At 41.8% G+C, this 22,579-nt stretch overlaps 1 protein-coding gene across 1 annotated transcript in view; it reads right to left on the reverse strand.

Moving 5' to 3' along the window:
* The window catches only part of LOC128718128 (nephrin), a 142,977-nt gene that overhangs the window by 83,009 nt on the left and 37,389 nt on the right, over nt 1-22,579 (reverse strand). The gene's annotated exons all lie outside the window — the stretch shown is intronic.

Here is a 22,579-nt window from a genome sequence, read left to right on the forward strand (position 1 = left end):
AACAGGCAAAACCGTGGGGCGACGCAAATACCTGAATTATTTCTCATCTCGTTGCATTTCGGTAGCCGAGTCCGTGTTCGTGCTCGCCGGTACGTTCCTGGAAGGGAACTGATAGAATGAATTAATGCAAAAACCTTTTGGGTGTAGGACGGCCACAACCGAACAAGGGCGCAAGGTGACAGGGAAATGAAAGCTTTATACTGCAGGTAGAATGTATGCTTGCATAATTCATTCGAAAATGCTTGCAGCTCTCCAGCTCGAGACATTGGACCCGGGTGTACGTACCGAATGTCACTTCCATAATGAAACAGGTTTAAAATTTGCTTAAAGTAGCTGTGCTGCGATATACGATAAGGCACTTTAGAATCCTATTTGTATGATATGGTTTAATCAATTTTAAACAATATCCTATATCGATAAGGCTCAGCTTCTTGGGGAAAAATTGATTTATTCTAGAAACCTGCACAAGTCTGCACCTATCAACATACAAAAGCACCGATGTTACTAAGGGAACATTTTCCATGTTATATGATTCGGTCTGGAACATCACGTATGTAAATGTCTCATTTATTCTTAGAAGAGTATACAATGCTACAGCGTTTTTTTCTATCATCAAGCCTTTACACATGAACATACAAAGATAAAGGAAACAAAGAAAACGAAAGCTTACGTCCGTAGCACAAATGTAAATCGTTGAAATTACATTTCAGGTAACTTTATTTCTAAAAACGAGCTTTCTTCGCCTCATGAAAAAGCCAAGTTGACTATTGGATAAGTGGAATAAGTATACTTTTGTAGTAGAACAGATTGTGGATTAAATAAGGAGCTCTTTTTAAAATTGTAATTCTTCACCAATTACTAACTTAAATATCATGTAACAATATTAATACTTATCTTCATATGTAAATGATACTATTTTTCTCTACTCGGTGCTAGTGTAAGTAAGTACAGCAGAAATGTTGGAAATGATCAGATAAGTAAGAAATGAAACGCAAATTGAATTGTTCAACCAAATGGATACAATGTTCTCCAAAAAGCCACACTGTAGTGAAGATTTACATTAGTTCTTTTTCTTTCCAAACAGGGTGATCAAAATTAGTTTTCATGATGTTTTTTTTTACAATTATGCCATTTTACTTAATAAAACATTAAATCATTTATTTAAACTTGTGTGTATTGTTGTCCAGAATTTTTAAAAAATTGCACATTCATACATGGAAACGAATCCTTAATCAAACAGAAACTCTCTAATGCGGAAGTTTTAATGAAACACAGTTCACTTCACAGAACAGAACGAGGCTCGTGCGATACCTCAACCCTTACCATAGACTTTTCAGCAGTCGTCATGAAGCACCGGGCTAGAACCGGGATTGTTGAACAAACAAAACACAACTACTCACTATGCCCAACCACGCACAGTGACGAATACGTGCACCTATACACGTACGCACGCGAGTGGCCCGCCCGGGTTGTGCTACGCGGATTGTTAAGCAAATAAACACGATCAACCAAAACAAACTAATCATCGGATCAGCTAGTCCAAGGTGCTCAAGCGGGAAAACGTACCACCCTACAGTTTAGTTCACACCGTTTTTTTTTGCCGCAGTTAAAAGCAATCGAACGTGTGTAGCTTTCGTGCCGGACTGAGAGCAATGATCGGATGACCGTATTTGTGTACGTTTGCATGAAGATGTTTAAGCTTAACGCGGAATGTTTGACGAACAATGAATTTGTGCCCGGAAACGCGACCCACTAGCACGGAAGCTAGATTAATATTTGCTCGGTTCAACAAGCGGCTACACGGTTGCGTCGACGTTTGTGTGCGAATTAAAACATTACTTGAACCCGGGAAGGGCGTTTTTCCATAGAGGGAAAAGGTTGAGTGGCAGAAGCCCACGAGATGTGTCGTTAAAATACGTTTGTTTACTCAACCATTTAAATATGAGGAAACTGGTACATGTGCACTTAAAAATATTTTGCCTTTATTTGCGCTTCATACATTCGTTGAAATCAATAAGAGCGTACGACAAACACATTCGCTCAATAAATTCCTTTTTTTTCTAGATAAACATAATAGTATAAATTTTTCAACTTCCTTCATTTGCTCACTTCTTTCCCTTAGCGCACAACAATTTATTTACGCACGGGCCATTGGGCTTCATCTGCACGTACCCCAACTGACAGTAGCAACCTTTCACGCAATTTTTACCACAATTGCGATTGATGTAGAAGCAGTACACGGAGTAACACGGTTCACAGCAAGCAGCCACTTGATTAACGCCACATTTTGCTGTAAATAAAAATGTCAGCTAAACTGTGCTGGAATTCTTTCCAAGTTCAAAGTACTACTTACGCAATACGCCACATCCAGTAGTTATAACACCTCCCTGAGCATCACCTTCTTGTGCGACTGCCAACAAACTGGCCAGGACGAAACACACCGCAACTGTGAACTTCATTCTGTAACTCTTTAGGGGTGAGAATATATCTTCCACTTCAAACGAACGACACGCATTTATGTCTCGTGATGCATGAGAAGTCTGCTTTATACCCGTAAGAGAAACAGACTTTTCGGCACAGCACAAGAAAATAATGATAGTACAAATGTGCGAGAATTGCTTCCACATGAAATCTGTTTATAGAGTTGTTTACGGATTGTCTAGACGTGCGGAAACTACACACAGATAAAGGTGTGATCGACACACATTATCTATACAACCGTATTTATCTGATGTGTAAATGGAAATTTCATAGAGGTGCTTCGATTCAGGACTGTATAACGAGTCTGTAGACGACCATCGAAGGTAGATCATACTAATTAACGGATCCGTATACGGGGAAAGTTCATAATTTTAGAGCATTCCAAATTAAGACTGCTCACCAACTATTCGTTCGTCACTAATTCTGAATTAAATCCGAAGGGGTCCATATCCACATGCAAAAAATGCTGTGTACTCGATCAAAAATGTGGAAACGATCAAGGGTGACATGCTCACCCGTCACTCCTCTGCTAATTTAAATCAATAATTCTCCCAGAGAAAACAGCTTGAAATATGTTTGTTTTAGGTGGAGGTAGTATATATCAATATAGCTAAAGTGATGATCATACGACACAAAAGGTCTTTAACATCCTTGAGAAGATCTTGTGATATTAGTGAACAAGATATAGCAATCGAAAGTCGGAAAGTATCTATATATATGGCAGCTTTCCCATAGCTCTTCACGTAATTTATAAAGTGTTTGACAAAAATACAATCGAAGACACTCTAACAGACAACACACAATAAATTACTACCTAGGAAAGCTAGATAAACCGCCAACTGCTGAATATGTACTGTGTTTATACCGAACTCGACCGAAATAGTTGTATTGGTTGGTACCATATTTTCGCCGTATTTTTAATAGGTATGAGACAACGAACGGGACCGATTAATGAAGAAAATACACGAACAAACATATGACATTTTAACATCTAGTGTGTATTATCATTGTAGAACCAAGCTGGTTCTAAACTCCTAACAGCATCCCCTGTAGCAAATTTCAGCCCGAAAAACTGTAAGCGACGTCAGTTAATATATCTCGTATAGCGCTTCATAGACTAAACAATCGACAACGCAAAGGCATCCGCAGTAATTATGTTAGTTAAACAATCACTCATTGGATAGGAATTTTTGAAATATATTTTATTTTCTATTTCCTGCCCCATGCGTTCCAGCTGCGTTCAGATCGTGTGATCTGACTGCGATCCAACCTAGCACAGACTGTCTTTGTGTCTTCTGTTTTCTGACGGGGATATTTCGGAATGTTCTAAATCTAGTCAACCATTGAATGAGTACTTTAAAAAGGCTTCATTTGCAGTTGCCGTATTTGTTCACCATCCTGAAGTAAATATGAGCCAAATGAGATGAATATTTTTGTACGAACCTTCATTGTGGGAAATAAGGACATCGAAATGTAGGATTAAGGAGTTTTACTCCATTTTTTTATGCTATCCTAAATGCCATTAGTTGATACACGTAATTTTTCTCTTCTTGGCGTAACAATCTTCTAGGTCGTGCTTGGCATTTCTGGCTTACTAGACTTAATTTTACCACGTAGCCGGATAATCATTCCTTGCTACCATGTTAACACAACCACGAGTAGAATAAACATTCAAAATATGCACTTAAAAAAATTTATTTACCACGTAATTTTTACAGGAAACTAGCTCTAAAACTTGCTCACTTCTTGCCCTTACGGCACAACAATTTATTTACGCACGGACCATTGGGCTTCATCTGCACGTACCCCAACTGGCAGTAGCAACCTTTCACGCAATTTTTACCACAATTGCGATTGATGTAATAACAGTACACGGAATAACACGGTTCACAGCAAGCAGCCACTTGATTAACGCCACATTTTGCTGTAAATAAAAATGTCAACCAAACTGTGCTGGAATTCTTTTTAAGTTCAAAGTACTACTTACGCAATACGCCACATCCAGTAGTTATAACACCTCCCTGAGCATCACCTTCTTGTGCGAATGCCAACAAACTGGCCAGGACGAAACACACCGCAACTGTGAACTTCATTCTGTAACTCTTTAGGGATGGGAATATATCTTTCACTTCAAACGAACGACACGCCTATGTGTCTCGTGATGCATAAGAAGTCTGCTTTATACCCGTAAGAGAAACAGACTTTTCGGCACAGCACAAGAAAATAATGATAGTACAAATGTGCGAGAATTGCTTCCACATGAAATCTGTTTATAGAGTTGTTTACGGATTGTCTAGACGAGCGACAATGCGATGATTATGTGTGATCGATATTGTGACTTTTTTGGACAAAATTATAGTTAATTGGCAAGCAGAGACAAAAATGCCAATGTCTGTCTTCTTTAAGCTTTTGTTCTACAATATCGACACACAATTTTAACATCGGCTAGTAAGCTATTTGAAGACGTTATGGCTAGTTATGGACAACAGAGCAGTAGTATTTCTAAATTAAATGTAGCATTCCCTTCTTTTTGAAAATTACTGACAGCTGTTACGTCACCAACATCTTCCTCTTATTTATCAATGTGCAAGATCAGAAGAAGACTGTGTAAGAAGCTTGAATTAACTTAGATTCACCCACTAGCAAGAACTGTAGTGGAGGATCTACATTTATGGAGTCCCTAAGACGTGCGGAGGTAAAATACATCCAAAATATCCTTGTAAATTGTTGAGAGAGTTGATATTTTGTACGTAAGTGAGCTCGAGGCCGTTCAGCTCACTTTTGCCAGCCGCAGCTGTATAGCTGTTCCCGCAATAGAACACTTGAGCTAATATTCAAGTAGGTTTAGCATTTTTACGATTAAATCCGCATGAAACATGCATCGTTTCCGTTACACGCCATATCTCACCGCAAAGATGGTTGCATCAGACTAGGTATAATAATTTCGATTAGACAGCTTTTAATGTTTCCTAAGTGCTGAGACTTTTTAAAACAGAGTAACTGAGAATTTAACGTAACGTTCGAATAATTTTTGATAGTAATTCATTTTAAAGCGAATCGATCGTATGCAAAGTGACCTTAATATTATCGAGAAACCCTTTAAAATCGTACGAAAAAAATATAAATCGTTCGAAAAAATGTCACAAATGAGTTAAGGATAAAAAATCAGGTCGACAATTTTAGAACGATAGCTCCGGAAATCCACACGTTAATACTGTGATCAAATGAAGTGATTTTGATTTTTCATCACGTATCACTTGCATCAGATCATTACTCTTCCAAACCCGAATGATGCCGGCAAAATGTCTGCGGGCAGGAACAAAACGCAACTGACGCAAGGCAAGCATAAATATATGCGCCACCGATAAAGGCAGTGCGCGCTTGTCCTTCTTTTTTGTTGTTGTTGTTGTGTTTGCTGAAAGTGGGTTCATTTCGTTGAAAGCTCTGCAATTGCCACGCGGGCTGATGGGAAGCTTTTATGTGGAATGAGGGAAACAAATGATGCAAAAAGCGGCACCGAAAGTGTGCCAGGACGGAATGGTGAATGTGACCCCGTAGCATCGTACACATGCGTGACTTGTGTGGAGCGAAATTTGCTGTCCCCAGTTGCTGGAACGAGTCGTTGGAGAGAGAGCGAAAAAAAAAACCATCATCCTTAGCTGGCGCGACGATATACTAAGCCATGTTGATAAATTGTTTGACAGTAATCCGCGAGGCGATTTTTTTTACTCCTCCCATCAAGCTTCGGAATTGGGTCGCTCAATTTTGATTGCAAAAGTTAGTTTAGGTTGTACCGCGTTTCGATGGAAGGAAAGTATATTTTAGTAATGCTGTTGTGTTCGTGAGTTTATTTATTTTCCTGCCACTTTAATTCACTAGCACCGCGAGTTTGTTTTATGATCCGGAGCTTTAATGGGGCTGAATGAGGGCAACGTTTTTAAAATAATATAAAATACGTCATGAGATGGAAAACTATAAATAAAATGAGTTCCAAACCTTCCCTGTTTGGCTCTCAGTGATGCAAAAGAGCAATAGGAAGGATGCAAAAGAGTGTTTTCAAATGGCAAATCACCCTATGCGCTTTGAGAAAGCCACATACAAAAGAATCATATAAAGCGAATCACTTCAGTGTGATGCTACAATTAAACAAACATACTCACATACACACCATTTCTAAGCAAAAGAATAGACAACAATCAACACAATGGCTCACAGCAAGTGGCAACGGTTCGTTAAAAGGCTTAACCAAGATCGAGATTTCCGCCCATTTATAAGTAACGCTGCCGTCAGCGCTTTCAAGGGCGCAGTTTATGAAATGGTACACCCATCGCCGGGAGGAGAGAACTAGAAAAGCAAACGAAACACTTAGGCACCTATTGCAGCGCTGTCAGCGCTGTCAGTCAATGTGGAAAAACGCGCTCGCTTCAGTTGAAGTGAATGAGCGAGTGTCGCCGTATCTTTTTACGCTTGCCACCAGCGGTGTGTGGGATGCAAGAGAAATAGGCCAACCTCGGGGAAAATGGGTAGGCATGCAGGGGGTAAACAAAACGGCAGCAACAACAATACGGCATTCCAGCTGGCAATTCAAACCAGACACTCGTTCTACTGTGTCTTATGAATAGGAAAAGCCATCACTGTAGATAATGGAAAAAAATGGAACAAAAATACGGCCTCCACCCGACATTTGAGTGAAGGTACACACACACACACTCCCCACACAAACTCAAGTCTTATGCCCTGCCTTTGGCATTTTCCATACACCCCGCACACAATCAACGTTGGATGCGCGTGTCCATGTATGGCAATAAAAATTAATTTCCGTAATGAATAACAAATACATGCACGAGCGAAACACAAACGCACACGATCATCCCACCCGAGGATGATGTGGCTTCTTTCGATCAAAAGCTTGACACTTTCCGTGAGCATCATCTACACGCCGGGAGAATGGTCAGGCAATTAAGCGCAATTGTAAGAGGGTGCGAAGACGGGCTTTCGGGTTGAATGCCTGTGAAAGGGATGTGCCGAAATACAAAAAAAAAGAAGCTAAATGAATTAAACGGTCGGAGCAAAAAAAAAACCTTCCTCCACTAGTCCATGTGCTCCATGGGCGGGCCAAACCTGAGAAGAAAATGGTGCGTACCGCTTCAGGCAGTCCGCAGTCGCAAATACGTGTCGATCCTTGAGCTTGTGACAGCATTTCGTCCAAGACAACAACCATTTCCGTTCATTTTAGTGCGATGCAGACTACCACTACGGGGTTGGCAAAATGCTTTCCCATGCTCTGTTCCGGCTGTAATAATGTGATACGAGCGCTCGGGTCGGAAAATCCTTTCCCATAAGGAGGGAAAACAGTGAAGGAGGTATAAAAAACCTCCCACTACGAGTCGGGGAGAGAAGCTGCTTAGCTACTGGGGCTGCGATTGTGGGGCACGTGATGATATATAATAATTTCTTACCCCATGGAAGGCGTCCACCATTGAGTGTCTCGGCGCCGTACGGAAGCACATCCTGCTTTGCACCAGATCTGCTGCCTGGCAGATAGAGTTGAAGGTGCGATGAAGCGTACGGTCGGTACTGCATCATCTTCCACTTCACCGGCGTATGCCACACCGACGTAATGATAATGAAAATAATAACGCTTAAGCTTAAGGAAACAGGACGTGCTGAAGAATGCGTTGACCCACGGTACAGTGTGGTGCGAATTTGTGGCAGAGAGTGATTTTCAAGGTTCCTGATCACAGTTCAAGGAGTCATCTGGTTAGTTTTATATTTGTTAGTGTTGTAGAAATATAAATAATCACTATATTTACAAACTTATTTTCCTCTTTCAACTTGCACTCTTCAAAACATTGGTATAACACTGTACCTCTTCCTTACACAATTGCCACCCAAGAACCGGAAAATGCTTCAGAACATTTTTTTTTAGTCAGCCCAACGTCACCGTCTCAAGGAATTAAGCGGCTCACCAAGCATACAATCTGCTCTGTATAGGAATGATGTTTTTTTCATCCTAGCTTGAAGCACAGCCCTGTCCCGCTGATGTGACGCAATGCAATCGCGAAAGGATTCAACCGTGCGACAACCGCAAGCACTCGCACCACCGGCTGCAGACGGTGGAGCCACGGCCGTTTGCGTCAGGACGAGTGCCAGTGTCGGATGCGATTAGGGCGACGAAAAACGTCGTTCCGGTGTCGGCCAAATTACGCCCGACACATATGGACACAAAACATATCTATTTGCCGGTCGCCAGATGCTACGAAGCCGGGGAGAAACCCCGGAATCGTTGTGCTTGCATTAGGTTTTGTTTCGTTTTTGCTTTGTTGTTCGTTACACGCATATCTTTTAGATTTTTCTTTTCTTGGTCTAGAAAATCGAATCTAAGGAGAAATGACACGACGCTGCGGATGCAGGAGATAGAAAAGGCAATCTCATTCCAGCGAATGTATCTAAGCCATTTTCTGTTATAGTTTCAAGTTACGGCACGATTTTGACCATGGAGGTTTGATTTTTGTGTGGACTTCCTCCACAGCTCAGCATTAGATTTTTTCATTTTATTTCATACATTTCATACATTAGTTGTTGCAATACAGAACATTTCTGTTTATTAAATCACCACAACCAATTTTTCTCGCAACTTGCAAGTTTTTATGGTATAGAGTATAAGTTAATGTATGAAAGTAAATTGTTTTCATTGTTTTTTAACACTTTTTATAATTTAAGGTTTCGTTCTAACCACAGATATCGGACATCCGTACTCCTCAATAAGTTTAAATTCACGAAGCAGAAAACTGTTTGCAAGTAAACATACGCAAATAACATTATGCTTACGATTTTCTATTACTATACTTTCTTTATTATCTACTTTTACTGCTATACTTTCGTATAAAAACAAAATTGTACTACTGTACTTTTCTTTACACATAGAAAATGGATCGTTTCCATACATAGTTTAAATGCTAATGGTTTAAATGTTCTCAATGTTGTTTTTAATGTTTATCGGATAATCTTACTTAATTCATTATAGTTAAGGATATTATTTCCAACCGAATAATATTGCATTACCAACTTGAAACGTTATTTAGTGCCATACTGTAATCAAGAGCTTCACAGATTTCGTGTTTTAGTGCACAACGGTCAATTCACGCACGGCACAGTTCGGTCAGAAACTATTGTTTATTTAGGATTATGTGAAATAAAGTATACTTTACATATGGGGGTTTTTTAAACATATTATATAAATTAGTTAGAAGTTACTTATAAGAAATCTTTATCGACACAACAACCTCAGGAGGTCTAGGCCTGCCATTTCTGGCTTTATGTCATTTTATTTACCCGTAGCCTGATAGTTAGCCCTGCGTACGAGGAATGGGTCCGGTCATAAATTAGACATTTTTTTTTTATTTAATAATAGTGCATTAGGTAATGGCCCAAACGTTTTTCTTTTAGAATATTGTAAAGCGTATTGCCATGATCGAAGTTATGTAGGAATATAAGAATTATATTGCACTGTATTTACGTTGGTTTATGTAAATTTTCTACTATTATTGCTAAGTGAACAGAAAACGAACAGAAAAAAAAATCGTCTTTGTTAGTCGTCTTTATTAATCAAAAAGGATTATCTCCTAATCTAGTGAAAACTCTTTAATCGTTTTGATCATCCTCTAGGTGGTTTAAATTTGCCCAAGGTGGTTTAAATTTGTTTAAATAATAGTATGTAAACCAAAATAAGCTAAACATGACTAAAAAAATACTACAAACTAATGACTCTATCATAGATAAAACTAACACGTTTTCTCTTAAGCTCGATTATGCATATGTAAAGTAGATGAGCATATTCCCCCCAAAGCATATTAGCTGTACATGCTTTAAGCGGAGGCATATGACACGACGAACATTTCAGCGCGTAAAAATGGATCATCATAAGCCGGGCGCCATAATCCATTCAATCAATCGGCTGTTATCAAACCGCTATAACACCATTACGATAAGCCATCGTAAAACACCTAGCACCGAGCGCCGATAAATAGCACAGCTCGGCTGAGCTTTAAAGCTGCACTCAACAGATGCTTATCGGGCGGCGATGTGCCGTGCCCATTAAGGCCAAGTCCCATGGAATTTTCAGAACGAACACACACCTGCATAAATAGTGCCGGCGGGATAGAATCACAGCTCGTGGCGAAAATCAAAACCAGATATTTATACCGATTCCGCACACGGTTTTGCGGTGTGATACTATTTTACGACACCGTCAGGGAAATCCGCTGACACAAACACCATGTCATCTCGGATGGGCTGTAAAAAAAAGGAAGGAAGGAAGGAAAGTCCCCCAACAGTGCCACGGTAAAGCACCCTACCTGATCCGAACCTGCGGGAGTGGGTGCAATAAAATCTTATCACCATCGGGCCCACACCAATCAAATACCGAAAACCCCTGACCGGTGTATTGCTTCGGACGGGAGTCATTCGGAATCGATGTAACACACTCACTCACACGCACCATCAGAAGGGCGAGTGAGGTGCGGGATGTAAGGTGGGTGTGAAAAATCACGAAAGAGTGGCTGCAGCATGTGAGTGGAAGGATGTATGTCCCGTTATCAGCTACAATCGTTTACCATCCAGTGGCTGTGAGGGAACGGAGTTCCAACACCACGAGTGCTCGGGGTTGGTTTGCACCCTCTTTCTCACATAAACATAAACCCCTAATAAACTGCCCCTTGTACCCTCGTTCCGATCGGTGTAACGATGTTGTCGATGAAATTTGCTCGTCAAATTTAACATTCATCCCTCGTCGAACGAAAGGGATAACAACCCTCGCCCATGTACGTCATGCATCGGGATTGAGTCGGAAAACACCCATCGTGTGTGGATGGGTGGATGAACAAAAACGAGGAGAAAATTATATAAAAATAAAAATATATCCCAACTGGCAGACCAGTGCTGCCGGGCTGAGCATGTCCATCGGAAACTACCACTCCAGTTGATAGCAGGATCACACTCACACTCACACTCTCTATCTGTACGAACAGGCGACGATTGGAGAACATGTGTTTTTATTGGCATTTTAACGCTTCTACTCTCTGACTGACTACAACCCCCATCAAGCCCTTTTAAGCTCCGCAGAGTACAGGCTATCGATTTGTATTGACACACACACACAAACACATGGAGCTTCCACTTTCAATTCCACTTGTTTTTTTTCCCAATTCACAACACCACACCAAGTGGAGCCCGCACCGGCTCGCTGCAGGTTATGTGTGGCCATAGAAATGGTGTTCGCCCGTCAGATTTCCCCGATGAACCATTTCGTTCCGTGTGCAGATGAGCCAACGAAGGCGAACGATTCCGGTACGTACTGCTGCCGGTGCTTGAAGCTGTTCTTCCATTTCGGCACCGGTTTTGACGTTCCGGTTCCGGGTACAGGAAGCAGCTGTGCCCCTGAAACCAGGCTGCGTAGTAATCTAATGATTTATTCACTCCACTCAAAAACATTCAAACGTAACGAAAATCGTTACGCTCGCTCACAAATGCACAAAACACACCTTTACGCACGCACCGTGTGCGAACGTATGTGTTAGATTGTTTCACATACTTATCCGGCACATAGCGAAATTCCAACTTCCGTCCACCCCCTTCCGGCGGGTGCTGGCCCAGAGCGGGCGGTACACGTTCAATATTTTAGTTTCGCCTCCCTCTAAGCCAATCGCCCATATCATATCATTTGCCAAGCTTCTACAAGCACGATCGCAGCCGATGGTACCTTCCGGTCCCCGGACAGCGGCTGAGAGACCGATACCAGACGGTGTTTCTTAAGCTAAAAAATGTATACGCAGCTGTGCGCGAAAAGATACACGTACACGCAAGCCCGTTCGGATTGGTTCGATACGGCATACAATCAACAGCAGGCAGCCCGGTGCGGCACGAGGTACGATCATCATATTCGCATTGCACTGATTCGTGTGTAGCATATTAAAATTTATGTTTATGACAGCACAGCACACTTTTCCGAACCGGTTTCAAACGGGCCGCCCTGGTTCACGTCCGTACGCTGAATGTATGAGTGGTTAAAGCAATTGCCAGAAACACATTGCGAGTCTAAAATTTCTGCAAAAGAAACGAAATCGACGCAAAACATCATATTCGAAGCAAAAGAACGTATGGCCACGCGCTACCCGCACAGCCCGGCTGGTGGAAATGATAAACTGATCAACAGCGATGGCCGCTTTTCATCGTACCCCGTACAAGCGCGTGGGGTGAATGACAACGAGACCATCCCGATGCACCGCAGATGGTCACTTCATCACGATGCAGTTTGTGTGTAGTTGGTGACTGACTTGAATGTGTGTACATGTGAGGTGAATAAAATGCACATTCCACCACCCTGGACACGGTGGCGTTCCGTTCATGTTTTCATCAAAAGGTGTCAGGCAGTATGTTTAGTTTTGGAATAAAATGACAGATGTGTTGGCGCGTCTCGCCAAACAGCCGGACATTGGTTTCCGTTATAATTTCAGTTTCAATCTGGTAGAATGAAACTTGTGGGAATTAAATGCCCAGGGATCTTTAAACTTAATTGATGGATTGTTTTTTTTATTCCATTCGTCAAAAAATGCACATTCAATTATTTTGTAAAAACTGCATTAATATTTCGGATCATGTTCTTTTTACGAAAAAAAACTGAGTTAATTCAGTGATTAACTTAGAGATTATTAGATAGTTAGAGTGATATGATAATTAAAGGTCACGAAGTAAGCCAACTTAAAGGGTCAAGTATTAGTAATTAGTAACTAGTCTCTGAAACTAGTAAAAACAAGGTCTAGGCGAGATCATAAAAGAAAAGATCCATGTTTGGAAACATTTTAAGAACGTGTGTGGGGAAGATTCGCTTGCACAGGCAAATGTTGATCCCATAATTGCATAGTTGGTCACCCAGAAGGACTGATAAAGGAAGGAAAATGCAAGCAAATATTTTAATTGTTACGAATTACAAAACAACCATTGCTCATAGTAATTTCTGAAATAACGAATCTCCAGAACTAGCAATTTCTGCCAGCATAATCGAAATCAACAGTAGAATTATATAGTGCCAAGATTAGGAAATAAAATGACGATCTGTTCCTATTTATTTTCAAGCAAAAGTAAATCACGGACGACAGGTTAATGTGGAGTGTCCACAATATCCTTGTCAATGCAGGATTTTTTTCATCTTTAAGTTGGTCGGATAAAGGTATATGAGCGTTCGTTATATTCGCCTATGTAATCGATTTACTCAACCTTCATTATAGTGCATCCGCACTAAACCAATGCGACAGGAAATGTATTAATCAAGAAACATCCTTTAAATATGCTATATAATTCAATTTATAAAATCTATTCATAACTAAGGCGACCGTTCGTTGATTGATTTAGTCAGCAGTCTTGGAATGCAAAGAATAGAACAAGGCGGATGCTTCATAATGCAAACGTAACAAAATTGGACCAAACACACTTCAGCAAACAATCAACCGTAAACCCTTCACCTGCCAAGTTAATCCAGCCCGCTTTGACCAAGGTGTCCATGAATGTCGACACGTACACCTGATACGGTGGACTCTCTGCAGCATCAATGCCGATCGCACACATACGGTACAGTGCACGTTGGCCAATACTCATCGTGATGATGATGAGCACCGCACCCGTTATGATAACCATATGGCGTAAATTGAAAATGATAATCATGACCATCATAACCATCATCGTTTGGTCCCCATCGACAAACAACGGAAAAGAATGAAACACGCCCCAAGGAAGTAGAATAAAAATACCTCTCACTCGCAAAGACATCCTGCAGCATCAGGTAAGCGCAACAAACGTAACATATTTACTACCATCACGCCACTGCCAGGAAACTATCGACAAAAACGCGATACGCAATGAAAACGCCAGTATCCACGCACTCTCGCAACCTGCAACCTACACGCTTCGGCACAAACGGCCAATACGTGCTAAGGAGCGGCTCATAATAGCGCACGTCCCCCGGATGACAACCGCAAGGAGTAATGCCCGACGGTTAAAGTGAAGCACCAAACTGCAAGCGTACACACATACGGGTCCTTGGGCACGGAATTGTTCCCTCAACCGTGTCCACAAGATAGAGGGACTCGGCTCTCGTGAGGACTAACCTCTAGCGGGCATCCACTGGCACCTTGCTGCCCTTTTTGGTGCCCGTACTTGGGAACGTGCCGTTGGCAGTTGTCATCGTTTCAACCCGCATTTTCTTTCACATTACGCTACTTCCAATGCGGCTCACGTGCCACCGGTCTAATGTGGTCAAATTTTTGAATATATTCTTCTTAGCCCTCGCAAACCTCTACCCCAAAACCCACGTGCGTGAGCTCCATTCGTGAAGACGGTCACCGATGTATCATTATTGCACACTCAGCAGAACGCAATCCCGAAAGGGGCACGATAAGCAATGAGCATGTACCACTTTTTTCTATCTTTGGTGCCACACCAGCATGCTTGGAATATGGCCCCGGCTTCAGGGCAACTATAGTCAACGATGCCCAACGGAGGATAGCGCATGTTGGATAGAGCTCGTAAAAAGGAATTACCCGATCTTGCCACACACACATACACGCCCATTCGTCATGGTCTCAACTTGCCTTCGGGGTTTCGCCACGTCACACGAAATCGGTTACCCTGCAAGACGGGCTCCATCTGGTCATGGTGACATCAGGGGGGGGGGAAAATCCATAAAGGATTACAAATAAAAACTACGACAGATAGATTTGCGACATGCTCCACCCCGTTTTTGATGGCCAAGAAAACAACGGGTATTTATTTCTCAGGCACCCGAGAAGCAGCGCAAGATTACAAGGCCGACGTGTTTCATGTGTAACAGTAGGTACATCCGAAAATCCGATCCGGTTTTGGCTGCATAGCATCAGGTTTTCGGAAATTTCTCCTTATTTCGCTCGATTGCTCTTGATCGCATGTGTGCCATCACAAAACGGGCTTCTCTTCGGGGTCTATGGAGATGGGAAGATTTCACTGGTTTTGTCGCTTCACCCCACGAAGTTCTCGATCCGAGGGTTATTTCAAATTCTAGTCACCGCGAGGCAACTTTTTTTTTTACGTCCCATCCTTCCGAAAGCGGACGGACGGTGGCGAAACGGCGGTCTGAACGGCCACAAGAAAACGGACACAGTAACACATACTTGTGGTCACTTTTACGACACGCCCCAAGCGGTATGTATCAGCTTGAATCAGCAACGCCACAGGGCAGCGTACGCCCTTTTCAAACACTCTTCACAATGAAGTGGAGTTTCATCGTACGGCGTCCATAAAACGGTGTACTTGCGACACCGATTTCCAATGTCATCCACAGTTTATTAGCTGCCATGCCGTGGCACTGCTGCACTGCTGAGTCCTCTAATTGCCATTTCAAAGTCTGCAGCTGTTTATCTTCTTTTCGTTCCAAAAATAAATCCTACACCCATTTAGACTAAAAAAAATCACATAAAAATGCACCACCAGCTTTGGGCCAGCTTTTAATGAACTTTTTTCAAGAAACACCCGTGCTTTACGTAGCAGATGCACGGTGCAGCTTATAAAACAATGAACTGTCACGGCTGTGTTTTGGTTTTTACGATGCAAGTTTTGCTGTTGGCTGCTGGTCGAGATTGGATCATTGAAAGCTTGGGTCCTTTCTTCATCAATAGCACCGTCTGAAAGCTTTTAAATTGGCCATATAAAGTTGCGACCGTGAGATGGAGTTTTGAAGCGAAACAAAACAAATCAATCAGTCGCATCATTAGCGAGCACAATATATAGCAAAGCGTCATAAAGAAATAAGCTTCTCTTTGGGGAATAACAGCCATAACAGCCAACATTTATGGCGTGTCGTTTTTTGTTTCTCATTGGTAAAGTATTTTAAAATAGTAAACTGTTCTGTCACGGCTGAAACAAGTGTTTCGAACACGTCAAAAGCCGAATAAGATGGGTCGTCGTCAACGGTCGCAAGCACTTTGGGTACGTACCTGCAAAGAAAAAAAAACAAAACGTAATATTACTGTGTATTCTATAACATGTTAAGAAAATAATGTAAGCTCATCGTAGGATTTATTAACAGAAGAAAAAACAATGGTATGTTTTTCAAAGGTGTACTCCAAACTATCGTTGCATTATTATACTGACACAAATGTATTTGAAGAAATCGATACGATTGCACGACAAGACGAAGGCACATCAATAAAGACGAATCGGAATCATGCAATATGGCTGTTTTACCAGTGGAGCGTAACACGAAATTGATTGTATCCGGCGAATGTTCCCGGCTGTGGATGCTTGCTTTTTATTCACCGTCTATATTCCCAACCCTATCTCATTCGATTGTCTGGTATCGATTGCTTCTTGTCGTTTCCGATTTGAATGTCTCCTAAAAGAGCACTGGTGAACGTTCTTTTCTGGGTTTCCTTCGACTACTCTAATGCTGACTATCCTCTACATCGGCAAAAACAAATTTCCCAGAGAACTCTGGCAACACCTGGTGGTAGGGAAATTTTTTGCTCCCAGCTTGACCACCTTCCACCAACGAGATCGGAACGATCGGAAGCAATGAGATGCGAACAACGAACATGCACCATTTCTTCGCCAAACTCGCAACCCACCCAAGCTTTGCGGTTTGTCGGATTCCGAACGGATCCTTTTCGGTTTGAAATCTATCGGCCAAGTGTCTGGTTTGGCATTGGGATCCCCGTTATCTGACAATCGCAACCATAACCGAAGAACACACAAGAAGTCGCTTATGCTACGCTGAAAATAGCCCTCCAGCGGTGGGTTACCGAGCAAGCATCTTCACGGCGAGGAATAATAAATTAAACTACCTTGAACTTGCTTCCAACCGGTGGCGAGATAGGGCCGCTACAAACTGCACTGGTGGGTTTGGCAGAGAAACAACGGATGGAAAACATCACACTAGACAAGGAACGCTAGCCAAAAAGGATGAACGAAGAATTGACATTTGGAAAATCCGGATTCGACACCGGTGCGAATCTGCAAGCAGCCGAAAACGAAACTACACGGACGTACACCTTTCCGCACCGGAAGTGATAGCCCGCTCGCATCGCGTTCCCTATTTCCGGATGAGTACAAACCGATACGGCGCCGGTATCAGTAGCAGCGGAGAGAAATACATCCATGTCCCATAGGACATGGGAAACACGAGCGAAGCGAACAATGGGACAATGGAGGGGTCACCTGTTCCTTGGCAGTGGATTCTGGAAAACTCAGCGAAGCGACGATCGTTACGGCTCAAAATTGATAGCCGATAGCGAACGATCCCGATCCAGGGAAAGGGTGAAACTAGAACGAACAGGAAGGTACCTAACCCTACCTTAAAGAGCTAGTTCTGAAGTTCCGGTTGGCTTCCGAAGCAAAGGAAACGACCCACTGGTGCCGCATCCTATGAAACTACCGTACGGCCTCTCTGGATCAGCAGCAAACACACACGCGGACGAGCGCACACTTTCAGAACGATTCTAGAAGAATGCTACCTCGGGCAAGCCGTTGGCCGGGCGGAAGTTTACGAACGATTTATTGAGCCCGTTATATTTTCTCCCCAGTTGACTGTCCGTGCCGTTTGCCGCTTCGCCACAGCGCCCGGAAGCTGGATCGGGTGAGCATATTATGTTTCTTGGTTGTTTTTTTTTGTTGTGTGTTTGCTTCCATTTGGTTTTGTTTTGTTCCGCTGCTCATGTCCTGACCTGAAACTACATGTAGAGCAAATATTTCGCTATACTTCCACCCGAAACTACCATTCCTCAAACCAAAGAAATCGATAATTCTGTTGTTTTGTGCCTTGTGTTTTATTTCCTCCATCCAGCCAACAATACCCGCAACCGAATGCGAATGGTACGGCTACTGTCCAAGAAATTTGTTGTGGCCACGCCAAAAGCGGTTTCCCGACCCCCGATGAAGGAGAATGGTGCGGCGTGTATAAATGTACATTTACGTATCCCATTTCACGATGACGTCATTATGTTAAATGGCTCATAGAAATTGCTCCGATTTCGAACGCCCCGTTAGATGCTATACGGCGGGATAAAATGTGGGCCCAGGGAACTAAGAATCGTCGCTCCTTCCCCATCCATTATACAATGGCAACCTTTGGAATGTGTGTGAAGGGAAAAAAGCAGCAACGAAGGCGAAGGCAACAATTCATGTACGTTGGCATCATACATCGTTGCCGAAGCATGTCTTTTATGGAGTATGGAGCTTTGGAGTTTTTTTTTTTGGTTTTGGTGAAATTTAAATCTAAAGTAAATTTGTGCTTTGCAGAAAATACACCGTAAGAGTCAATGCAAAGGTCAAAGTTTTATTTGCTTTTGCTTGATTTATGTAAAAATCTAATTGATTGATAATTTGGAACAATCTTTAGAGGCAACACGATTTTTTGCGAAGAGTCAGATTTCATCATCAATTCACATAAAGGGAAAATGTTCAAATCGATACTACGTCAAATAGCGAAGTTACTGCACTAATAAGAAATTCACCGTCATGCGTATATGTCACATGGTCATTGTTGAAACGAGTTATACAAATTAGTTCCTTTAAACATCTCCCATTTTGGCACTTCTCTGGCTGCAAACAAAATGGGTTTGACTATCCTATTTTAAGATCTATTTAAACTTTAGAATATCGATGGTTTCGACGAGCTGCCGTTGGGTATTGTAAACGACAAAATACTGTTTTTCCCGCGATCCAAACAGCCTCTTATAAATCCGCATAAACTAGGCACTTAAACTATTTAAAACTTGCAATTACAAAAATAGACGTTATCGATGGAACTCAATAGAGAAAGATGTATTTCCAACGATTGTACATCGAAACCAACAGAAGATATCACATCCATTTGTTTTACGTCCTTGCAAACCGAATGTGTTAGAGATAAATAAATATGAACTGATTCACGGCCGACGTATTTCCAATTTGAAGGATTCTTTAATCACCAAAAATTAACAGGTTTTAGTCATACGTCATCTTACGATTAGGCTAATAGATGTACAGAGTCATGTCGAACATAAGTCGAAGTAATACTGCATGATCACGATAGAGGGCGTTGTGGCGAATTAATTTTTCAGGGAAAAATCGGGGCCTCTTTACTCTGATTCTGCCTAACTAAGCGAAATTAGTTAGAACATCATTACCGCTAATGATATTTTGTTAATTTTGATAATTTTGATTGATAGCTTACAACATGTAGGTCAAGATGGAACTTATTTAAAACCTGCACATTTTTTGTCATAGTTCGATATAAATAATAGCATTATGCTTCCTCAGGCATAATCTGTAAGCGGAGGTAGTAAAAAACCTTTTCTTTTTTGAATGCTACCTAAATATATTTCACAGGAAAACCATCCAAAGTCACCCTGTTCAACACTGCTACTACTTCGACAGTATGATGTCAAGTGGCGCTATCATAGATGCAAGCGGGTGTAAATCTCGCGTTGTTGCTCACCACACAGACGCATCTGCGGAAGGTACCTTTAGCAAAGCAGAGCAAACACAACAGCAAACGTGTCGAACTTTCCTGCCAGATCAGCATCCTTTGCATCGACAACGTCGGCTACACATCACCCACCGACCACTTGAGCAGCCTTGAGAACGTGTCAAAGTGTCGTCTGGAGTGACTACCAGCCATTGTGTCTGATGTACGATGAACGAAGATGCGACATGTTGCCTATGGGTCTGTGAGTGTATGCAGGAGGCAAACAACAGCCAAGCTACCTAACGGCCCTACCAAAAACACTGCCGTCGGTGCAGGAAATTATGTAATGATTCATTGCGCCGATGACAGGTGCCGTGTAGAGTCGGGTGTCTGCCGGCAATCTCGGCATATGGTACACTGACGGCTTCCATAAATCGCATAGGAATGATCGAATTACATTTATGGACCTGCACGAACGTAGCCGGTGCATGTTGTACCATCTGCCACTGTTTTGCGGGAATTATGGAGTTACGCAACAGTAGAACATTCCGTCTTTTTGCGTAAACAGCTTTTTTCGCATTGTCGTATGTTTTGCTGGGGAATATGCTGTTTTATGCTTTAAAAATTGCATAACTTTTCATTTAACTTGATGAAACTGTTATTCTAGATTAGCTCTTTTTGTTAAACATTTTCAAGAATATTCTCGCTTTAGAACAAACGAGTTGAACCTTTGAATTCTAAGAGGTCTTTCAATTCGGTTCTCAAAGAAATATCACATATCAACGAGCACGTATGACTATAAAAAATCGGCGTGACTGTAAAATCGGTTACGATATTTTTACATTTAGCAGGCAAATAGCGTGAAACAATATAACTTAGCTTTAAACTGCTCCGCAAGTTGATTTATACACGCAAACTAGTTCTCGAACCAAAATGGTTTTGACATCAATGCCATAGATAAGCTCTGTTTCGTTAGTATATCGACTTATGAACGATCGTCCTCTATTTTTATATATGTGCAGTGCAACGCAGTGGGTGCAGTGTAACAAACAGCATAATAATACATCAGTGTTCACATCATTCGGATGGAGATTGCTTCCCTGCTAGCACAGTTTATCTAAGAACGTTCATTTATCTCCATTCATGCACAAAGTTAAGCAGTACAATGTATTGAAGAAACCTCACAGGCATTCTTGCCGATATTCGGTTTGCTTCATTAACCACGTGTGCCGCATAAATGGCAGAAAATGCACGAAGCTCAAACGTCTACAAACAAGCAATCAGTCAATGATCGATAAGAGACGCAATACGTTTTCCCCTAGGCTTACTACTTCTCAGAATCCATGTCCTCCTACACGCATAGCCAACAGTGAGCGTAAACAAAGCTGTACTATAGCAAAGCAATACACAAACAAGTGGCACTTTGCATCTAGTCAGATTATCTCAACGCTTAGGATGATAATATGCCCAGTCACGGGTTCACAATGTTATGCGTTGATATCAGCGACAAGTCCAATGTCAAATTTAATTAACATATCACTAACCATACCAACGGTAGAGCAAGCTATTCGATAATTAGCTGCTATCCATCGGTCTAATTATTTGTACATATTTTGCACGTGAATCATAGTTACTCTCTTGAAATATTCGTGCAGACTACAAATTTTGCATTTGTTTATAAAATATTATCAATTTTTTTGTTTTATTACACTAATGAATATTTTCAACATCACGTTCTGAATAAACAACAAAAAATTAGACGCAAAATGGCTTTCTCCGCCACATAAACGCCTTCATAAAAAAGCCATTCACACGCTGTTTTGAATGTTGGGTGCACCATTTGGCTCACGTTGTTTCTCTTTTCTCCGGCAAACAGCAACAGGCACCAAAGCATGAACAGAACAGCTGGATCCTTTACCCCGAACATAATACATGTGTCACGTTTTCGATTTCTCTGCAGATTTTGGAACCATGTGCCATGCTGGATCCGAATGCCGAAATCAAAACACGAACAAAAGCTCTTTAAAACGAAACCATTTTATCGAGATTTTCTGTTGCGCTTCAGGGTTTGAAACACACACGGCTTCATCGCGCAGTAAACCACTGGGCGTCTCCATCGGCTGAAAGCTTCATTAGTCAACAAAGCACTGTAATTCAATTTTTAAAGCTTTTGCAATTGATTGATGCCCGGTTACGCAGGCTTAGCTTAGCTTAGCTTCAGTAAGAACACATTGAAAGCGAAGGTTCAAATTGCTTAAATGTGACATTACATCCATCAACCTATTAATTCCTTGCATTTCTACGCTCTCGGCCACATAAAACAGCTACTTTACCACCCATTCCAAAAGCTTCTTTCGTATCCAATTCGAAATCGTTCAACCGAACACACAATTTCCTTTGCCGCCGCACCGACACTCCCCTGGCGCAGTGTTTAATCGTGCGCAGCGAGGCATCAAAACAGAACGCAACGTATCGCTTATCATTTTTCTACAATCAAATTAAAATGTCATAACGGGCGCCCGCAACTGTCGTCGAGGTGATACATGACGTGTTTCAGTACGCAAGAATTGTTTTCATATCGCACTTGTTTAGCACTCCACGAGGACGTCAATTCAGCGGGCGCGCTGA

This window comes from Anopheles marshallii, chromosome 2, assembly GCF_943734725.1.
Source record: "Anopheles marshallii chromosome 2, idAnoMarsDA_429_01, whole genome shotgun sequence".
Classification (NCBI taxonomy): Eukaryota; Metazoa; Arthropoda; class Insecta; order Diptera; family Culicidae; genus Anopheles; species Anopheles marshallii.